We start from the raw sequence: 20,812 nt of genomic DNA, 5'->3' as shown, positions 1-20,812 counted from the left end.
CCGCCAAACGCCACTTGGAGTTTTTCTCTCCTCACCTAGATGTTTCCAAGGCCAATCCTCCAGCAGCTCCCAGAGATTATCTGCTTGTGGCCTCGCTTTCCTCCCTGTTCCAAATTCCAGCAGGATCCTACTGGAGCCTATTTATTTGGTGCATCTGAACTCTTTCTCTGCAGCAGCAAGCTTGTATTCAAGAAAACAGAGACCCCCACTGGCGCTTATATGGTAACATTAGACCTTCCAGTCCCAACTTTTCTACTCGTTTACTCAGAAATCACCAAAATTATCAACTCTACTTACACATAATTTTAAAAGATTTTCTGTCTCTTCTCCAAGTTATGTTTGACTCCAATCCCTTTTAAAATCTACTTCGCTTCACCCTAAACTACGTTGAAAGAATTGTTCCTTTTTAATGCAGCTATTTGTCACCATGTTATTTTTATATCAAGGATCATGAGTATTTTGAGGGCAGTTTGGAGGGGAAGTGTGCAATTTGATGATTAGAGACCATCCCCTTTGGCCCAATTAATTTTTTACAGCATTTCCTCCTCCCATTTAGCCTAAATTTGCAATTCTATGCAGATTTTATAAAATATTTTGTGGAATGGCCAGAACCCTGACTCAATTCAACCAAAAGCCAGCTTGATTAATGCTGCTCCAGGAAGAATTGTGGTCTGGAAAAATTTCTCAGCTGGCTCCCAAAAAAGTAACATCTGTGACTGTTACTGCTGTTGCTGCTGCTGGTATAACGCCTGCAGAGCACTTTGCAATTTACAAAGGGCTACCTCTTTACTGTTCACTGTAACAACCGTCTTACACTTATTGTCCCATTCTACGGATTGTTATTAAATGAAGCATACGGGCTGGCCTGGTGGCGCAGCAGTTAAGAGCGCACGTTCCACTTCAGCAGCCCGGGGTTTGCCGGTTTGGATCCCGGGTGCAGATATGGTACCGCTTGGCAAGCCATGCTGTGGTAGACGTCCCACATATAAAGTGGAGGAAGATGGGCACGGATGTTAGCTCAGGGCCAGTCTTCCTTAGCAAAAAGAGGAGGATTGGCAGAAGATGTTAGCTCAGGGCTAATCTTCCTCAAAAAAAAAAAAAAGCAGCAGCATAGAATAGTTAAGTACATTGCCCTACGTCACAGGCCTACTCTCTTGTAGACCTGGAATTCTAAGAATTTTTGACTCATCCAGATATTCCTTTCATTTATAAGTTCATACTTCCTAAGTGTCCCAGGCACTGGACCCTTTCAACCAGCATTGTTTTTTTACACCTTTCTCCAGAATGCTGACCCTTTTTCCTGAGAAAGGTTTTGGTTATTTCATTTTATTTTATTTTATTTGCAGGGAAAGATTCACCCTGAACTAACATCTGTTGCCAATCTTCCTCTTTTTTTTCCCCTCCCCAAAGCCCCAGTGCATGGTTGTATATCCTAGTTGTAAATCCTTCTAGTTCTTCTATGTGAGCTGCCACCACAGCATGGCACGTGGTGGTGTGGTTCGGTACCCAGGAACCAAACATGGGCTGGTGAAGCAGTGAGAGTGCCGACCTTTAACCACTAGGCCACCAGGGCTGCCTCTGGTTATTGTATATCCAATACCACTTATAAAATAAAGTGCTACCAGCATTTCACTTAAGCTCCAAGTTTTTTGACAACATACTTCCTAACCAAATCCCTCTTACATTAGTCACAGAAAAATGGACTAAAATGACAGATCTTGAGAGATATTTAGCAAAAAAGCTTTTTTTTAAAAACATCTGGGCATAACAAAAAATAAAAATGTGTTTGAGATGGTCAATGTTTCAGAAGTACTTTTATGACTGAAACTATGAATGTAAAAAGTCACATGAAATCAGAATTTTGCGTGTCTATAACACAAACACCGCCAGTCAATGTACTGAACAAAGTTGTAGTCTGAGATTGTTTGTTTCATCACCTACCGCCTACCTGGCACTACGCCAGAGAATTGAGACATCCGGTTGCCATGGAGATGGGATGCATCATCTGATGCCCTTCGTAAGAACTATATCCTCAGAGTCTTGCAGGCCTTTTGCACAGGACCACGGTGCACCTGGCTTAGTAGTTGCTAAGACACAGCGAAGGGATTTCCCTCATGGGATTATTGATGTTGGTGTTGTTACTGTATCCTATTTATTGAGCACTTACTATGGGTCAGGTAACATGCTGAGTATGTCTCATCTTTACTTCATTTCATCCTCCCAATAACCCTATAAGGAAGGTGTTCTAATCCTCATTTTACATAGGAAAAAACTGATGTTTAAACAGATTAAGCAACTTCCCTGGTAACACACTTTTAAATCATGGTCTTCCTTCTGAACTTACATTCTGAAATATGTAATATTGTTTTTGTTTTGTCTTTTCTGAACTGAAGGGTGATAGAGTATGAAATAGTTTTAAACCACTGATAGGGATCCATCCTGCAAGACATTAGAAATTCGTGGCAGGTTTTTCTTTTCCAAGGTTCAGGACAGCAGGGCTCGGAGCCAGTCCTGTTGTGTGATTTAAGGGGAGGACGTTGAAAAGACTCCATAGGGCTGCGGTCATGGGGGAAGGGAAGGCTGCTGAACCCCAATGCGGGCCATCTGGAGACAGCAGCAGTGGGAGGCTGGGATGGGGTAGAGTGGAGCAAAACTGGTAAGGATTTAGCTGAAGAGCGAATGGGCAAGCCACAACGGCCCGCCCTCGGGAAGTGCTTTCACTTATAAAAGATACAACACCTTCGTGGCCAGTTTTGTTTTCTCTGTGCATCTCCTCCTATCAGTGGGCGGCTACAGGGCTGAGGTGGGAGAGTGTGGGACTGCTCGAAGTGGGGTGGGCAAGGAAGGCCTCTCTAAAGGGAGGACTTGTAAGTTGAGACCAGAGCGATAAGATGAAGTTTTAATATTAAACACAAGGGAAAGGCATCCTAAAATGTGAACTTACACATGTAACATTCCTGCAGGGCTCTTCATGCTGCAGAAACCCAAACATCTGAAAAGGATATAATTTCCCCTCTCAGGGAAAATCCCCTCAGGGAGTTTTCAGGATGGTTTTCGTAATATTTGAATTTCGTTGTATCAATTAATACGATGGGAAGGAGAGGAAAAGGAAAAGAGCCCACTTCCTGTGTGTCATATATAAGTGCCACAGTGTGTCACCTTACACTATAGTAACTTCTTCATTCATGTCATCACACTGTGAGATCATCGATGTCATCACTCTAACTCAATAGATAAGGAAACAGGATAAGACAGTTGAATCAGCTGAGGTCACGCGGCCTGTAATTGGCTGGTCAGGATTTGTACTGAAGGAAGTTGGGCCACCAAGGGTAAGAATCTCTTTGAAATAAAGAAAATTTGCTCTGATAACACCTTGTGTAATAGAATTTGCCATATAGAATCATTGAATCCAACATGTAAGTAGAGTAATAAATAAAGATCTACCTGATCACTAATTTTCCTCCCCTTTCATTCAAAAGCATTGGAACGGGATTATAACAAGTGTGATGGGTTCTCTCATAAATACACGTAGGAGGTGCTAATGGAAAACAAATGAAGTGAATCTTGATGAACGAAACAGTTTTCCAAGAAAGGAAAGACACGTAGCATATTTAAAGTCGTCGTGTAAATGCCAAGCCAAACAAATAAGTAAAATTTTAAAAATAAAATCAAAGCAACTTAGATGGTAAAGGCATTTATTTTGTCAAATAATAGGAAGTCTAGAGGTAAGGCAGCCAACAAATTTATCAAAACCAGCTTTTTTCCATCTCTCCACCATTATCCTCAGTGTGGGTTTGTCTTCCTAGGCCGATGCTTCTGTGGTCCCCCCCATGGCAGCCCCAGTTCAGGCCGTCTCTTGCTGAGGACAATGTCCAGAGGAAGAAAAGTGATGTCCCTGCCTTGTGTTGCTTTAAGTAAGGAAGTAACCTTCCCAGAAGCATTCCCATCAGACTTCCTTTCCCATCCCTTTGTCTCCTATACCAGTGAAGATTCATCCTCCGAATCGAGGAGGGGCCCACTTCCCGGAAAAGTCATGGCTGCCTGGAAAAGTCAACAGCACTGAGGTCTCGTTAGCAAGGAGGGCGGTCATGAGAAAGCAAACAACAGTATTTGCCACGGGCATAAAGATGTGTAAAAGATAGTATTCTGGAAACGCTAAGTTGTTAGGTGTGAAAATGTCAGGAGAGACAAATAAAATGTACTTCAGTAAGAATTCACTTCAGTGTCAATGTCTTTTTAGCATAATTTTCTGTCAAACAAAGGCGAGCTACTGCTGGTCGGTCTAGAGGGAAAAATGCAAAAAACAAATGCATACACTGGCTTATAAATATAGAGTACAACATATCACATTAGGAAAAAGAAATAAGTCATATCGCTGTTACTTTTGTTTCCTTTTTTCCCTAACGGGGTGTATTTCTGTTTGTTGGCTTTCTACTTTATAGAGTAGGTTATCTAAACCCAAACTCTGTAACGTAAGGAAATGACGCAAGCCTGTCCTTGATAGCAGGGACTTCTTCCGAAAGTTCTGGCAGGGGAGGGATGGGGGAGGGTTACATGATCTGAGGCCAGATCTCATCCTGGTGAATTACAGCTTTTTTCTTGAGAGTCAGGCTGGGTCAGGGTCCCAGGGCCTCAGCAGAAGGATGCTCTCGTTGGCACCTTCAGGAAGGTTGTATCTGCTCCTTGTGCCTCCATGGAATGGCCACTACAAGGGGTCAGGATGTGCAAAATTCTTTAATTTTTCACTTCTAATTTTAAGAGGAAATCTGAACATCTCCCCATCTAATAACAAACAGTAGTGAGACTGTTTTTAAAAATGTTGGCACCTGCCTAGGCAGGAATCCATTATGTATGTTGTTGGGTTTTGGGGTTTTTTTTAAGTCCTCTTTTTCTTTAATTTTATGATTCTTTTTCACACAAACTTGTTAGTGGCACTATCAGTTTCCAGGAAACATTTTTGTTTTATGTTTGCTGCTTGCAGTCAAAAATCTTTAGAAAGGCAAACAATATCCTGCCACTGAAAAGCTGTTTGACCTTGGGAAAGTCATTTAACCTCTCTGGTCCTTAAAAGGAGAAAGTTCAGAGTAGCAGGCTGGAAGAGAGCTTAGAGATCATTGAGTTCTGCCCTTCCTTTTATATATGAAAAATCTGAGATTCAGAGAGGTCAGTGACCAGCCAGAAATCCAACAGCTGTCTCCAAATCGTATTGTTTTGATTTTTAAGTGGAGTCCAGTGGGTTTGAAAATTAATTAGGGTATATTTGAAAAGCAAATGAACACGAGATATTGAAGTGTAAAACAATGAAAACTAAAGCTTTGAGAAATAGAGATAAGATCCTTTATAATAACTATCCAAACTGGTTTGTAGGAAGGAAATATGAACTGCGTAAGATGTGAAACATTCGATGCACAATATTTATCCAACAAATATTCACTGAATGCCCACTTGGATCTTAAAGTCTAGTAGGGAATTAAGAAGATAATTATAATGGAATAAGTGCTCTGTGAGATAAAACATGGAACACTCTAATGAGCACTAGGAGAGGCATTTAGAAGGACATTCCAGAAGTCTTCCTGGAAGAGGTGACACCTAGCTCATACCTGAAGAGAGGAGGGGCTGTCTGTACAGAGGGAAAGCCATTTGCAAAGGCGGGGAACTTGACGGTTTGAATAACTGAAGGTAAAAGGGGTTAGGAAGACGTACAGTTCTGAGACCTGAAAGAGGAGCAGGAACTGAGGTGTCCAGGAGCTCCCGAGGTGCAAGGCTGCGTCCCGGGGCAGACCTGTCGCTGGAGGCACGGGGTCTGTTCAGCGTCTTTAACTCTCGCTCTAAGTGTGCACGTCCATTTGGAAGCAGGGACAAGACAGCCCAGTGAGACCAATTAGAAACGTATTTCTCAAAGTATTTTGACAAACAAAATACATTTTTTTCCTTTTTCTTTTTTTCTTAGCTTTTTTTTTAATTTTAATTTTTTTCAGATGTACATCATATTTCAAATTCTGGATACATTACATCATGTTCACCACCCGAACACTAATTATAGTGCATCCCCTCACATGTGACCCTAATCACCCCTTTTGCCCTCCCCCCTCCCCCCTTCCCCAATGGTAACCACCAGTCCAATCTCCAAAAACAAAATACATTTTACCTTCTGCCCAGAATGTCTAGAGATCTGAACACACGCTGAAATGAGTTTCGTGAAACAACATTTACTTTTTCTGTTGGATACACTCTGACATTTTCTAATCTATTTCATGTTTTAAATGGTGAAATGACACGGCCCACCTCAATTGATCCGAGGACCCATTATTAAGTCTCAACTGGTAGTTTGAGAAACTTTGTGTTAGGAAATGGCTGTGATCCTCCAGAGAGGAGATAATAGGATCTAGGGAAACAGAAAGATAGACAGAAGGATGTGGAATGAGTCCAGAGGAATTTAAGAGCGAGGAGAGAAGGAACCAAAAGAATCAGAGATAATGCCCAGAGTTTTGGCTTGAACTCTGGGGAGATAAAGGTGTCATTTGCTGAGATAGGAGATGTTAACTGGAAGACCTATTAGGAGGGTAAAAACACTGAGCACTTGAGAAATGCCAGTGAGCTTTTTGGTAAATTGTGGGGGTTTTGGTAAACGCAAATATATCCCTTAGTTTGAGGCATATCTGAAGAAAAACCATCGAAGGACTGCATTACATAACTCCAGAAAGTGTTCAAGTTTTACTAAAAGGAGCAAAATGGTGGCAGCGGAAAGGAGGAAATCACTCACGGAGAGGCACGGGCTGTGTGCTGAGTCTGAAAATTCTGCTGGGAAAGAAGGCAAGTTGGGCTATAAATCCCGGGGAAACAGCCCAGATCAAAGACTCACCTGCAGCTTTGCTGCGGCTGCTGTCAGGGCTTTTGTAAGGCTGAGGTTCGGGTAAGGGTAGCCTCTGGCTTTTCACTGACCAAACCTGTTGGCCGGAGCTGGCTTCTTTACACTCAAGGTTGGCATCGAACTTAGAATTCACAACCACTAGTTCAGAAATGTAAACGGCATTTCTTATGCACTCCTTATAAAAATGGAAATCCATTAACTTTATCCTCCGTGCACGCTCTCCAACAGCATCAGGTCAAAGGGACTTTTTTCCCTTCCTCTTTTCTTGGCTTCCACAGTCCCAATCCTTCTCCTTCTCAATCTTTTATTTTACAAAACAATAGGGAGTGGTGGTAGCCTGTTGCTAGTTGAAGATTTTGAACAATAGGTGTTTCTGAGCCGGGTTTATTGAAATGGCCTCATCTGTGTCCTGGGGGAGATTGTAAATGAGATGTCAACAGGAGCTCCTTTGTGTGGATGGCATTCAGCCTGAAAGCGAGGAATTTCCTTACTGTGCTAGTATTTAAAGTAGATTTGTTGCTGCTTTTGCTAAAACTTTTTATCCAACTGCCGGAGCTAACAGCGCTGAATGAGTCACTCGGTGTGGTTCTCACTTCCTTCCCTCCTTAGCAAAGCCCTGACTCAGTCATTTACATTTAGAAAGGAAGGCTCCTAAGAAGATTTCTTGGCTTTTCATCAGCTTGAGCCTCTTTACTAGACTGTCACGTAGGCCTGAGCTGTCAGCCATCCTGTCCCCCCGGGAGAGGGCAGCCGAGCCTGGCTGTTTTTCTCACTCCCTGGAAAACTTCTTGCTGTTTTGCTTACTTTCTTTTTAAAATCCAAGGAGAGCGACAAACACAATTTCCTGCCTGAAGCTCTTTTCCTTTCTCCCTTCCACCCCTTTTTTTTTGCAAATGACAGGCAATTTCAGTTTATAATTACCCCGGGCTGAGGTTTGACTAACTCCACCCTTAGCAGATAAGGCAACCGTTTTATTACCTCTCAGCCAGGTGCTGGAGGGTGACAAGACGTGCCTTTATCTGGAGACCTGACAAGGTTATCGGCCACTGCAAAGTAGCTGAACCTTTGAGCAGCGGCCATCCACAGACTTCCCTTCCGTGTGATCCATTTCCCAACTCTTTATTGGCAGTTAATTTTGTGGTTAATTTTGATCCAAAGACTAGCGCTGGTTTCCTCTAGCTCTTCCGCATTCCTGCACCTTCGCACTTCAGCAGTTGTATCGCAACCATAATTAGGCACAGTGTAAATTGCAACCACCAGCAATCCCGTAAAACGAACATGAAATTCCAACCTCAGCCCCAAACACAGCAAACGGGATATTTTAACATCCTCTGGCTCAGCCGATTTGCAGTGGGTATAGTGTCTCTTTCAAAGAGTTGATGCTTAATAAAACCCTTTCCTTATGACAGTAGAAATCCAAAGTAATCAATTGTAGAGACTTTACTTTCCGTGGTTACTTTTGACAAGTAGAATGCTATCCATACCAGGAGACAGCTCATTGCTGGCTTGAGATAGTAGAGCTTTCTGGTGCTTGATCTCCTGTCTGCAGTTCACGAACATGTCTACTCACACATCGGTTGATTCTTTCATTCGAGCTATGTTACGTGGAGTATATCTCGATTATCTTTTAGGCTGGAAATGTGGTATAAAAACGCACATTTTGAAAATGATTTTCGCACTGTGTGTACGAGATGGTGCTTTAATGCGTGAAGAGCGCCCTTGCAGATAAACTTTAAGGCTGATGTGTCCTGAGCTGCATCAACTTAGCACGGTGCCCTGCCTGGACCCAGCACAGAGCCACCCGCCTGTCAGTACAAATTACAGTGGGGCCAAAGAAAGGTTGGTTTTGGTTATTTTGCTGTGGAGTCAGACTATAGCTTGAAGGTAGGGGTTGAGAATAGGGAAGAGAAGGATGAAAAGGAGGAATTAAAAACACACACACACACAACCTTGCAAATATGAAGTGTTTATCCAGAAGAACACATCAGACTACCCCATTCTGTAATTTATATAAACGTCATTCCACCTTGAGGGAAGAAGCCAGTTAAAAGCCCCTACTAGCACCCCTATTACCATTACAACAAAACCCAAAAAGGATGTTCTGAGTACGGTGTATGAAGCACACTGTCTGAACACCCAGAATTCCAACACAGTCACGGAAAGAGAGACAATGTCAGACGCATGACCAAATCTGATCTTGGATTCCTCTTTTCCTTAAACATATAGAAAGCTTGCCCACTCACAATGCCAAGCCCACCACTACCTTGTCAGCACCCATCTGTCATCCTCCACATGGGCTTGGTTGGGACACAGCTCTGATTCCAGGACCTGAGATGCCTCTGAAGGAGGAAGTCTCCAGTGGGAGCGCTTCCTGCTCCACGGCATCTGAAGGAGTGGGTGGACGTCATTCCTTCTCCTGAAATTCCGAAAGCCATTGGCCTAAACCTGACCTTGCAACTACTTGCAGCGTGACTCTTCTTCCTCTTCCTGCAGACAGACAGGTCAGGGCACGTGATTGAGGGGTGCTGCCCCAGACCCCTGGGGTGTGTCATGTATATTAGCTTTCTACAATCCAAAAAGTTCTGAATTCCAAGCACATTTGATTAAGAGATTCAAATAAGGCTTTGGACGCAGATATTCTCACAAGGGTTCAAAGGAGAATCTTAAGTCAGAAGTATAAGGCAGCTCTATGTAAGATAAGTAGGGGGCTTAGATGGGAAGAACCAGGTTCCAGTCGGATTCCACTCTGGAGAACATGGGCAACCCACGCTCTCCAGCCTCCTATCACTTGCGGAACTGGGATTATAGGTACAGCAGGTGGCTTTATTAAAGGCAATGAGTGAAGACAATGGTGGGGACAGAGTAAAATGATAGTTTCGTGCTGGCCTCGTCAATTTCCTAGGTTATTTTTATTTAACTTTGGCAAATGACAAAAAGCCAATTGTAAAGTAGAATTTTTAGTGCAGTCTTTAAGTGGCCCTGTACATACTAACTGTGAAGGCTGAACTGTGTTTGCAGGGTGGTGCAGACAGAAAGAGCCCTGGGGGACACCTGGACAGGTTCTTCTCCAGATGGGTGTCCTCATCTGTCAGGGACACAGTTGGATAATGAGGTATCATTTTAAAGTGCCGATTTTGTTATTTGATTGTTAATAAGGGGCTGGTATCCTTCCTGGGCGAGTGGGCTGATAAAAAACAGTATTCCACAGGTTAATCCAGATGTTTTTCCTGTTTTTCTTTTGAAAAGGGGGTTTTGAGGGAGGACAGAGGAAAGGAGTAGGATGAATAATTAACTGCGTAACTACACAGACCAGGGCCTCCTGTGGCCTCCCACGTGCCCTGCTCTCCAGACCCAGGTAATTAGTCCTCATCATCCTGAAACCAACAGGAAGGAATGGTGGATGCATTTTCTTGCTTCTCTGCTTCCCCACACATCCTGTTTTCCCAGGTTTGGGGGTTTGAGTTTGCCTTGTGCGAAAGCTTCTGCTCAGGGTCAAGCCCTCCCTCCAGGCACTGTGTCCCATGGGTAGCAGCCTCGGGCTGCTTTGCTCACTCTCCAAAGCCCAGAGCGTCTGCCAGTGAGCAGGTTACTGATGAACCCAGCCTGGAGTTTCACCTAGGACAAAGCCTGACTGGACTCTCATTAGGTGAGACCTCCCCTGCTTTACACGCAGGCCACTCACCCTGCACAGGCATCTCACTTTCTCAAGGAGGACAAGTTGGCAATGTGTGTGCCCGATACCTTGCTCCCATCTAGAGACAGTCAGCTACTCTGACAGCCTCGCGCTTAGGTACACTTGAGTTCTGCTTTGTTCACAGCGACATGGTGTGAGAGTCCTCCTGTTTGGTTGTTTGATTCCAATCCAGATTCTTCCTTGTATTCCAGGCTCCAGGTCCCATTGTGCAGGTGATACTAATTCTCATGAAGTGAGACCAGGAGGTAAAGAAAGTTCTTGGCTTTCAGGTACCCATCTTGTATAAGCGGACAGAGCAAAGAATAATAAAGAGTGAAAGGGACTAAGGAGAAGAAAGGCAGCTGCTCTGGGAAAGGGCATTTAGCATCATGGGTCCTTCACATGGCCATTTGCTCAGTGCCCATGGGGAAAGCCAAGCAGCGAGGATGGAGGGAATTAGGTGGATAAGCTGTAGGACCAGCTGGTTTCAGCTGATGTTAGGCTGGACTTTCACATACCAGCTCCATGTGAAAAGTTGGCCAATCACAACTGCTCTTGGCCAAAGCCATCAGAAGCAGGCATTGGTGACAGACTATATTGCAACATCCAAGGTCACAGAGAATGGCTTTTTACTTCTACCCAAGTGACCTCCTTTTCCTGATTATTAGTCCCTTTTTCGTTTTCTCCAGGAAGTCTCTTCTCATCCCTGTTCATTCCTTGATGTAACAAGTATTTACCACAGCACAACTATGTGTCATGCGTGTTCTAAGTACTGTGGCTGTATCATGAATAAAATAGACAGCTGTGCCTGACCTTGTGACTCTTACATCCGTAACTAACTCTTTTCTCTCAGGGTGGTCAAGAAAAAAGAAATTCACCTAACAGAGAATGTAGGAAAGTATTGCTTAGAAGTGACATCTGACAAGAAATGAAAGCTGGTTGATGAGAAGCTTAAAAGAAAAATGTCCTGCCCCACTCCTGGCACCCATTGCTACTCCAGGCCTCCTGGGCAAGCTGTCTTTCAACAAGACCTCGTCCGCCCTAACCTGAGGAGTTGGTAGAGCAGCTGCCCAAACAGGAAACCTTATATAATTCTGTAACCCTGACCTTGGGCCCTGAATCTTCCCCTGCTGTAAACAGTCCATTCAACCCAGGAAGACCTGCAGACCTGGCTGGGACAAATTTTGAAAAACATAGAAATATTACAAACATTGAAAAAAAATCCCTAGGTCCTAGAGGAAGTGATATATCTGATTCAGTGTTAGAAATCACTTCATAAAGTAATGGAACAAATGGAAATTTAATCCTAACAGACGGAACTGCCAGGGCAGTCACTTGTGTCCATGGATGACTCAGTAGCACCTGTTGGAAAGGCCGGGGAAAATGAGCCGTGAAATCCTGATGGCATTCCCCACTGGAAGCAACAGCCGTGCCTTGCAAATTAGTAAGCCTGGTGTTCTCAACATCCTGACTTCAACATTTGTGCCTGTTCTATGAAGACTATGACTCACCTTAGCGTCTGGTCAAATGATTCTTACTCAGAGCCCCAGGTTTTTCATCTTTAGTATTAAATGGTCTAGGCAAATACTAGCCAAATGTCTGTCTCCTTTCAAGATGTTCTCAAATGATTGATTTCGGGCAACAACTGGTTTTAGATACGCAACCCTCAATTTCTATTATTATGTAACTTGTTGCCAAGCTTCATTAAAAGTCCACATTAGAAGCTTTAGACCTCAGTCCCTGGACCTGGGCCTTCTAAAATGACTTTCCTCTAAACATCATTTAACTTCCTTTAATTTGGTTAATTAATGGAACTTTCTGAAGAGAACAGTTACTTTGATCTGAAGCTCTTTCTTAGTTTCCAGTTAACATTTCCAGAGAGGGAAAAAGAACAGATGTCCCTGTGACTGGCTGGAGCTACCAACAGCTCACAACTGTGGTCATTCCTCCAAATCAGAGACGGCTCAGACGAAGGAGCAGTGAGAGGAGGAAGACTGGTTAGAAATCCTGCCCTTGGCATCTCGGTGTGTTTGCCCCACGCGGAGATAAAAGAGCCAAGGTGGGGCTGCAAGGCATGCTCTCCAGGAAGCTAGGCCTGCAGTTGGGAAATCCTAAGTAATCCTTGCAAACAGACTAACTGGAAGCTGGCTAGGCATATTAGAAATGCTGCTACCTGAGAGAAAAAAGTTTTCTGTGTACATACAACCTACAAATTCAGATAAAAATGAAAATGCAGTCCCACCCAGTGAGAATCCTCAGTTTCTTGCCTATCAATCCTCACTGCCATCCGCCTAACCAAACGGCTACAGCAGCTCTTGCTTTTCAACTTGTCACCAAACAAAAAATGTGATCCTAGCTGCTGCTTAAAAAAAAAGATCGGCATCCTCAACCCAGAGATGTTATCCTGCAGCTAGGGTGAAATTTCTGTTAAGGTGATAAGTTAAAAAGCAAGACATTCTGAGTCTTGACTTCCACTCTCTATATTTTTTGGAAGACAATGCAGCAAAGATGTCCACCCCTTTCCATAGCCTGACTTACCTTGGAGCTGAGCAGCGATTTCAAGGTACATCAGTGATGTTCCGAGATTGGCCACCAGGGGGTACTCGAGAGTAGGGTTGCCAACGGTAATATTTTGTTTTTTCAGCCCTTCGGTTGGGATGTTGGGGGAGAGGTCGTGGGGGAGATGGCAGCTGGCTTTAAAAAAATCCATTTGTTCTCTGAAATTATGCTGCTTGCCATTTTACAAGCAAAGGTTGCCACGTTACCTGTTGCCAGGTTCCTGAGAGTGCTTGGGGAAAATGTGGGCGAAAAAGGTACAGCACACAGCGTCAGCTTGGTGGCTTTCAAGCTCTTTGGACCGAGCTGGCGCTGACATTTGGCGAGCAGCTGCGCGGATCGCCCGAGCATTGTTTGGTTGTAGTTCTTACAGAGGAGTGGCTGCGTCTGACATCATTTCCAGGCATGAAGTGCCTGGGGCTTTTTTTCTTTTTTAATGACTAACTCTCTGATCCCTCCCTCCCTGGATTTTGGTACAGTACATGCACTGTATGCAAGAGCCTCACCTCAGGGAGCCCAAGGTTTGTAGCAACTTGTTAAAATAACTTGGGTGCCTCTTTAAAAAAAAAAAAAGTTGTGACTCTGAAACAAATGTTTCCATTCTTCCTTCCGAGAACAATGTCGTGTTTGATTAGCTGCAGAGCACGGCTCCCTGAGAGATCTGTTCTCCCCACAAGAGCCGGCTGCTATCAGTTCAATAGATCTCGGAGCCAGACATGCCGGGGCTTGGGGCATTTGTCTGGCATTAGGAAGTGTCTGGAATACAAGTAACTACCAACTGGCGAGTCTTATGACTACAAGAGTTATTACACCACCCCTCCCTCTCTGTCCACATTCCCTCTCCTCTTCCTGCACGCTCACACAAGCACGCTTTTTTCTACTTCGATGGAGAAAAGGTTTGCCAGTCTTTGTGGTTTCCGTGGAGGAGGGTGCCTTTGGTGGAAGTCATTCTCATAGCCATGTCCCTTGAGCCAAAACTAACCCGGAGAGCAGGCTAGGAGAAACCCGGCTCCCCACCCCAACAGCCCTCTCATCTCGCCTTCTCCCCGTGGGGCCGGCAGGGCACGGACCACTGGCCACCACACTTTGGGTGGCCTGTAAATGTTAAGCTGTAAATATTTTGAGAAAACGGAGCCATTTTTCCATGTGTAGTTTGTTTTGTGGAGTTTCTCGTTTTTTGCCGTATTTTTAAAGTTGCAGCTGGTGCACCCCTTGTTGACCACTCCAAATTCATTCATTCTCCAGACCTTTGAGGAGTTCCTGCAGGGCACCAAGTACTGTTCTGGGAGCAGTTTCTCATGGAAAGCGTTATGCTTAACTGGACAAGGTGTTTAAATGGAAGGTTTAATGGGGGGATAAATACAGGTGGTTTGGGTGAATGAAAAGAGGTGGGATTTGGAGCCCTGAGTATGCTAACTTTCCCACTTTGTAGCTGTGTGACTTAGAGAAGTCAGTAATCTGCTCTGAGCCTCAGTCTTACCATCAAACAAATGCCGGTAGTGGGATCTTCCTGTCCTAGGACCATGTCTGTTAAATTCTTAGCACGCTGTGTTCTTCCTTCCTCCCTGGTGACGAGATTGATCTAATGGCGCATCAGGTGTCTGCACTGATTCTCCATCTCATCGTCTTTGTTTTCACCTGGGTTTGTGCTTCTGTCCTGTGAAGGACTCGAGCCCGGACCAGGGATCTGTCTGGTGTTGGTGGGGGAGTCCAGCCTGTGTAGCACCCCACCCTGCGGAGCACAACCTCCGCTATTCATTGTAAGCTCAGAACTCCTGGGCCCGCTTGACTGGAAGCAGCAGTAGCAAACCTCTCTATTAGCAGTTCTGCCTCCTCTGTGCCAAAATGCGTTCCCAGGATGCCGGAACATTCGTCACTGCTACCAAACAGCCTTGTTGGAGGCTCTCCCTGGCTTCCTCTCTTGGCTTCCTTCTATTTAGTATCGTTCTCAATGCGTCTTTTCTCAAATTATTTTCTAGGTTTTATTTATATTCATAAAGCCACAGGAGCTCCAGTTTGAAAGAAATCTTGTCATTTACTTCAGGTCCCCTCAAGATGGTGGTACAATTTCAATAACTTCCCAGCCAAAAGATGAGCTGGTCTGTGCTTGAACTCCTCCAGGGACTGGGAGCTCACTTCCCGGTGAGGTCCCCATAGTCAGTCTTTGGACACCTGACTACTAAGGAATTATTCTTGATGCCTCCCTGAGCTTTTACTTCTATGATTTCCCACGGAGTCTCACAAAGAACAAGTGCATGCCATGCTCTACACAGTAGCCTTCAAAACAATTGAAAACCCCTCTGTCTTCATCCTCTGGAAAACTAAACATCCCCTTTTCTTAAACCACTCCTTATAACCTATGGTTTCTGTCTCCTCGGAGCACCCTGCAATTCCCCCCTTAAAGAGAAGGGTCCAGAATGAAATGCAGCACAATGATCCTTCCAGTGTTCTGGAAATCAGACTTCTAGTCATACACACCTTCATAGAAATAGATTACCTTCTGTTAAAACCACAAGTCCGCTCTTCCCATCCTGTATTGTGCAGGAGTCCCTTTGTGTCCCACGTTTAGGTCCTTCCACATTTCTTTTTTTCTCTTCTGGCCCCTTCACATCATTTTGCTTTCTGAAGCAGCCTGTAACTTCCCGTTACCTCGCTAATAAGTTCTTAACCTCACGTGCAGCGCCTCTGCCCTGTCCACTGGATTTGCAGGTGCACCGTTATCAGTGCTTCTCAAAGCGTCTCTGGTGAGGGACCGGTTTGTTTGAGTGTTTGTTTGATGCCCAATCTGTTGCAGATCAATACTTTGGTAAAATGCAATAAAAATGAATTATTAGAAAAAGGAAAATAAAAAAACCCAGGTGCACAAAAAACAAGCCCACGGTTTTTTGTAGGTTCAACCAACAAAATATTCTGTGAAATTGCTATACAAGTGTCGAAAAGCTTACTCTCAGTTTTCACACTGTATCTCACTACACACCCATCAAATACTTTGTGAATCGACATCTATCTGTGGACCACATTTTGAGTAGCACGACTCTGCGGGCAGAGGTGTGCCGGAAATGCTTAACGGTGGCTCTCTGGGGAGACACCTACTTACTTACAGCATCTGTCAATTTCCATGGTGTAAACACTGGCACCAAGGTCAGTTTCAAGCTATCAGTGAAATGTCACTGAACACAGACTTGGGCAGAGATTTGCAAAGTCGACTTTAGCAACGAGAGCCGGTTCTAGCACCCTACTGTTAACCCCATTCAGCTTTTTAAATCCCCCTTTTAATAAAGCACTTCCTTTTGAGGGTTTGTTAAACTGCTTTTCGGCTGGACCAAATCACCCAGTCGGAGACCTTTGCCCTCAACAGAAACTAGCCAGGGAGCTGAGGCAGCCCCCTTCTCTCTCTGGTGGTCTTCAGCTCAGTAAGAGCGGACTCTGATACAACTTACAGCAAATCCCAGACAGCTTTGAGCAAGACTTCTGTGTAGAAGCCTGCGGCTACTGAAGGCCGATCAGATCAGATCGCAGCTTGCTTTGTGGTTACTAACGACTTAGGATAACTTACTGACATCAAAAAGGTGTTGCTTGACTGCTGTACAACTCTGTGTATATGCATATTTTGGAATTCTTTTGTTGTCGGTTCATGTTTTTATTTGTCGTTCCTTATGGGCTTGTTCTCATATTTGAAAGCATTTCCAAAAATCAGTAACCGAGAACTGGTAAGTAATTCCTCAACATAGCTTTGTAGTATGTGACTGATTAGCTTAGCCAGCAAGAACGTATTGACAAAAAATGTTTGATCCCACCTCCGTTTTATGGCCACCTGACATGTGTGCTCTTGATCACAAAGGGTCACCAGAGTGATAAGAGAGTGTAGATGCTTCCGGAAAACATTTACCACAATAGAAAAGAATAATTCCTGGCACAGGCCTTCCTGAGGCTTACCACACTGGCATTATCTTTCTGTGCAAATATAGACAATATCGAATGAACAGTCACCTAGAAGCTGAAATAGGATAGGAATTTGTTCTCATTTGTTTTCTCTGTGACTTTTTTTTTAAATAACTTCCTAACTCAAATGTAAAAACCAGTCTCTGGCCCATCTGTGCTCTGCAGTATCATCTCAATGAAAATGACGCCATTCAAACCTGGAACTCCTCCTGCTCACTCTTCTCCTAGACAGCTGGGAGCCCTCTGGGCCACCTTTGAGCTGGGGTTCTATACCCTCAGCACCAGAGAAGGAAAAAATATCCTTTTATTTAAAATGAACAGATAAATGTATCAGGGCAAGGAAAGCAATAATAATGGTCAAAATACAAAGTCATTTCTTTTTCAAGTTCTACTCAAATAAAAAGAGCATTCTGGGTTTTTTTGAGAAAAAATTTCAAATTTTTATCCAAGAGATTTCTTCTAATGTATCTTTTTTCTCCTCTTTTTTTTTTTGGTTTATTTATTTATTTTATTGAGATCACATTGGTTTATAGCATTGTAAAAATTTCAGATGTACATCATTATATTTCGATTTCTCTCTAGATTACATCATGTTCACTACCCAAAGACTAATTATCATCTGTCACCGTACACATGTGTCCTATTACCCTTTTCATCCTCCTCCCCACCCTTTACCCTCTGGTAACCATGAGTCTAATCTCTGTATCTATGTGTTTGTTTTTTCTTTCTTTTTATTTTTTTTGAGGAAGACTGGCCCTGAGCTAACATCTGTGCCCATCTTCCTCTAGTTTATATGTGGGATTCTCACCACAGCATGGCTTGACAAGTGGCGCCATGTCCACACCCGGGATCCGAACTGGCGAACCCGGGGCCGTTGAAGTAGAACATGTGAATTTAACCACTGCATCACCGGGCTGGCCCCTATCTATGTGTTTCTTTGTTGTTGTTGTTGTTGTTTTTATCTTCCACTTATGAGGGAAATCATAAGGTATTTGACTTTCTCCGTCTGACTTATTTCATTTAGCATAATACATCAAAGTCCATCCATGTTGTTGCAAATGGCAAGATTTCATCTTTTTTATGGCTGAGTAGTATTCCCTTGTATATATGTACCACGTCTTCTTTATCAATTTGTCCACTGATGGCACAGCTCTTGTGTGTTTAAACCAACCTTTCTGAGAATGTGACTCTTCAACAAATGACATGTTTCACTTACTGTCTACCACTCATTTTCTTTCTGTCTTAACCAGACAAGATTTATTAACTTGTGTTTCACCCTCCTGAGCCTCACTCTGCTCCATGCCTCCTGGCACTCAGACCTCAGTGGAGGTCTAAATCATTCACGCTGCTGAATCCTGAGAGTAGAATTAAAAAAAAAAAAAAAAGAAAAAAAAACTTAGGAGAGAAGAAAGAGTTTAGGATTTAGCCTGCAAAGCTGGGAAAGAGTGATGCTGGGAAGAAGTGGGGGATTTACTTGAATATGTTTCTGGAGCAGCCTCGGATGTAAAAGAATTGGTGCAAAGGAAGCAAGGGGATTCTGAGAAGTGAGTAGTATGTTGGATCTCCTTTCTTCTCCTTCAAAAGGCAATCTTGAGGCTGGCCTGGTGGCACAGTGGTCAAGTTTGCATGCTCTGCTTTGGTGGCCCGGGGTTCTCCAGTTCAGGTACTGGGCACAAACCTATGCACTGCTTATCAAACCATGCTATGGCAGGCATCCCACATATAAAATAGAGGAAGATGGGCACAGATATTAGCTCAGGGCCAATCTTCCTCAGCAAAAAGAGGAGGATTGGTGATAGATGTTGGCTCAGAGCTAATCTTCCTCCAAAAAAAAAAGCAATCTTAAAGATTTGAATTCCTTTTAAATTCCTATTGATAACTGACAGTTGGTGCTTCTTTGAGTATGACTCTGGCAGAATTGTGCCCAGCTCCACACTGCCGTAAAATCTCATAAGAAAGCTTGGGCTATAATACCATGGCCACTGGTTCCTGTCCTCTATTTGGATCCCTAATTCGAAGTGAGGCAATCTCGAATTCTCACCTCTTTGGGGCATTGGGGCTGGGCCAGCCTGTTGAGGAAGTCGTGTCCCCAGTATTCTCCCTGTCCCGTCTCCCTGTCATGTACTTCTAGCATTGTTGCTGCTGTCCTGCAAGTCCTGGTTGAGCCAAATACCTAGTTATCCCTATTGATGTTGAAGAGGAGCTGACAATAGCCATCAGATGGCGCCAAATTGCAGTTGGCCCCAAGGAGTGTCCCCAAGTTCAGTCACAACCCTGGAAGTAATGTGACCCCTCCACCTCCATATCACACATCACATCACGGCAGCCTTTTTGCTATAAATCACAGCAAATGAAATGATACTATATTTGGCTGCATTGTCCAATTTTGATTATCCACACTGAAAGAAGAAATTAAGGGTAACTAACAAGCAGTAAATAATCCGAAAGATCAGCCATTTGATATTAAAATGTGGCATTTAGTTTCTTTGGAATCTAGTGGGCCAAATGTCCTGAGAGTGTATTTTGAACAAAATAATGAGTTCACGTTGTAAAGACTTGTCTTAGGAGAGGTAATGAAATGACCTGGTTTCATCAGATTTGAATAGACAGACAGTATCCCCCTCCCACTGGCTCTCGTCTTCAGATGAATGACAGAGACAGAGCCTGAGCAGGGCTGTCCTGTTCAAACCTTCTTAGGAAGCAGAAAATAGCTCCATGTGATTATGGCGCCTGAAACTAAATTGAGTGAGGTGAAACATCAACAATGCACGGGCTTGCATTACTTAGCCCGAAGCATCCCGGTGGCCGAGTGGGAGAACCTGAGGCCAGACGGGTTCTGCTCCTGGCTCTCCACCTTGAGGGTCTGTGAGCCTCCACTGGTCCCATTCCCTCTTGGGACTGCTTATTGCTGAGCTCTGTTCAAATGTAAAGAGGTTTGTTTTATGCAATAAGCTTAAATAGAAGGTTTTCCTGGCATGAGCCTCTGCCAGACATCCATCCTAGGTAACTGAGAGGTGGCTACATTTGTATTATTTATATTAACACGCACCCCGCGGAGCACAAATGATATTGTAATGTGACATCTGTGTCTTCCTTTCTTTCAAATCGGGCAATTCCTGGGAAGCAGCCAAACATTTCTGTCCCTATCTCTTTTATGGTTAAGGAAATTACTCCAAATCACAGGGCAGTGGAACAGCAGGACAGCATAATAGGATCCTTCTGTTTATTGTTCATTATAGGATGCTTCCTTTGAGTGGCCTCAGGAAACATCCTAAATATCGAAGAGAGTATTTCCTTCAGCGAGATGGCCCAAGCGGCAGCTGGAACCATAGGCAGGGAGTCAGGATTGTATGGTCAGGATGAGCTGATTTATGGTAACAACAGTGAGGCCAGCTGAGTGGAAAAGGCATGAATGGAGGGAGACAGGGTTGGGGAGAAAGTGATGGAAACACAAGAGTTTTGAATCAGTTTTTAAGGGGACAAAATAAGCCTTTAGGAAGCTGGTTAAGGAATTGTTCTTCACTGCGAGGGAATTCCCCCTGGAAACTTAATCATTCTTTTTGATCTGTATTTTCCTACGTTGTGCCCCACAAATGGAAAGCAGAAAACCAGTGGGTAACGCTTCTTCAAGACCCTCAGGGTTACAATGTTGGAGAGAGGGTCTTGAGGCTGCTTCAGCTGAAGCCTCAGGGAGGACCCGGAATAAACAGGGAGGGTCACCTCACGGCACAGATTCAGGCTGTTGAGTTGATCCCTTCGCCCTGAAGGAC

General features: G+C 44.0%; 1 protein-coding gene and 1 long non-coding RNA gene across 28 annotated transcripts in view; one reads left to right on the top strand and one right to left on the bottom strand.

Annotated features, from left to right (window-relative positions):
- The window catches only part of DLGAP1 (DLG associated protein 1), an 843,303-nt gene that overhangs the window by 745,945 nt on the left and 76,546 nt on the right, over positions 1-20,812 (top strand). The window lies entirely within an intron of this gene.
- LOC139084835 (uncharacterized) lies at positions 3,679-13,512 on the bottom strand. The gene is made up of 2 exons (XR_011542628.1): positions 13,083-13,512; positions 3,679-5,828 (listed from the first exon to the last, which is right to left on the bottom strand). It is a non-coding gene; the product is annotated as an uncharacterized lncRNA (long non-coding RNA).

This window comes from Equus przewalskii, chromosome 7, assembly GCF_037783145.1.
Source record: "Equus przewalskii isolate Varuska chromosome 7, EquPr2, whole genome shotgun sequence".
NCBI classification, from domain to species: domain Eukaryota; kingdom Metazoa; phylum Chordata; class Mammalia; order Perissodactyla; family Equidae; genus Equus; species Equus przewalskii.
The sequence above is the reverse complement of the archived record's forward strand: the minus strand, read 5'-3'. Positions and strand labels throughout refer to the sequence as shown.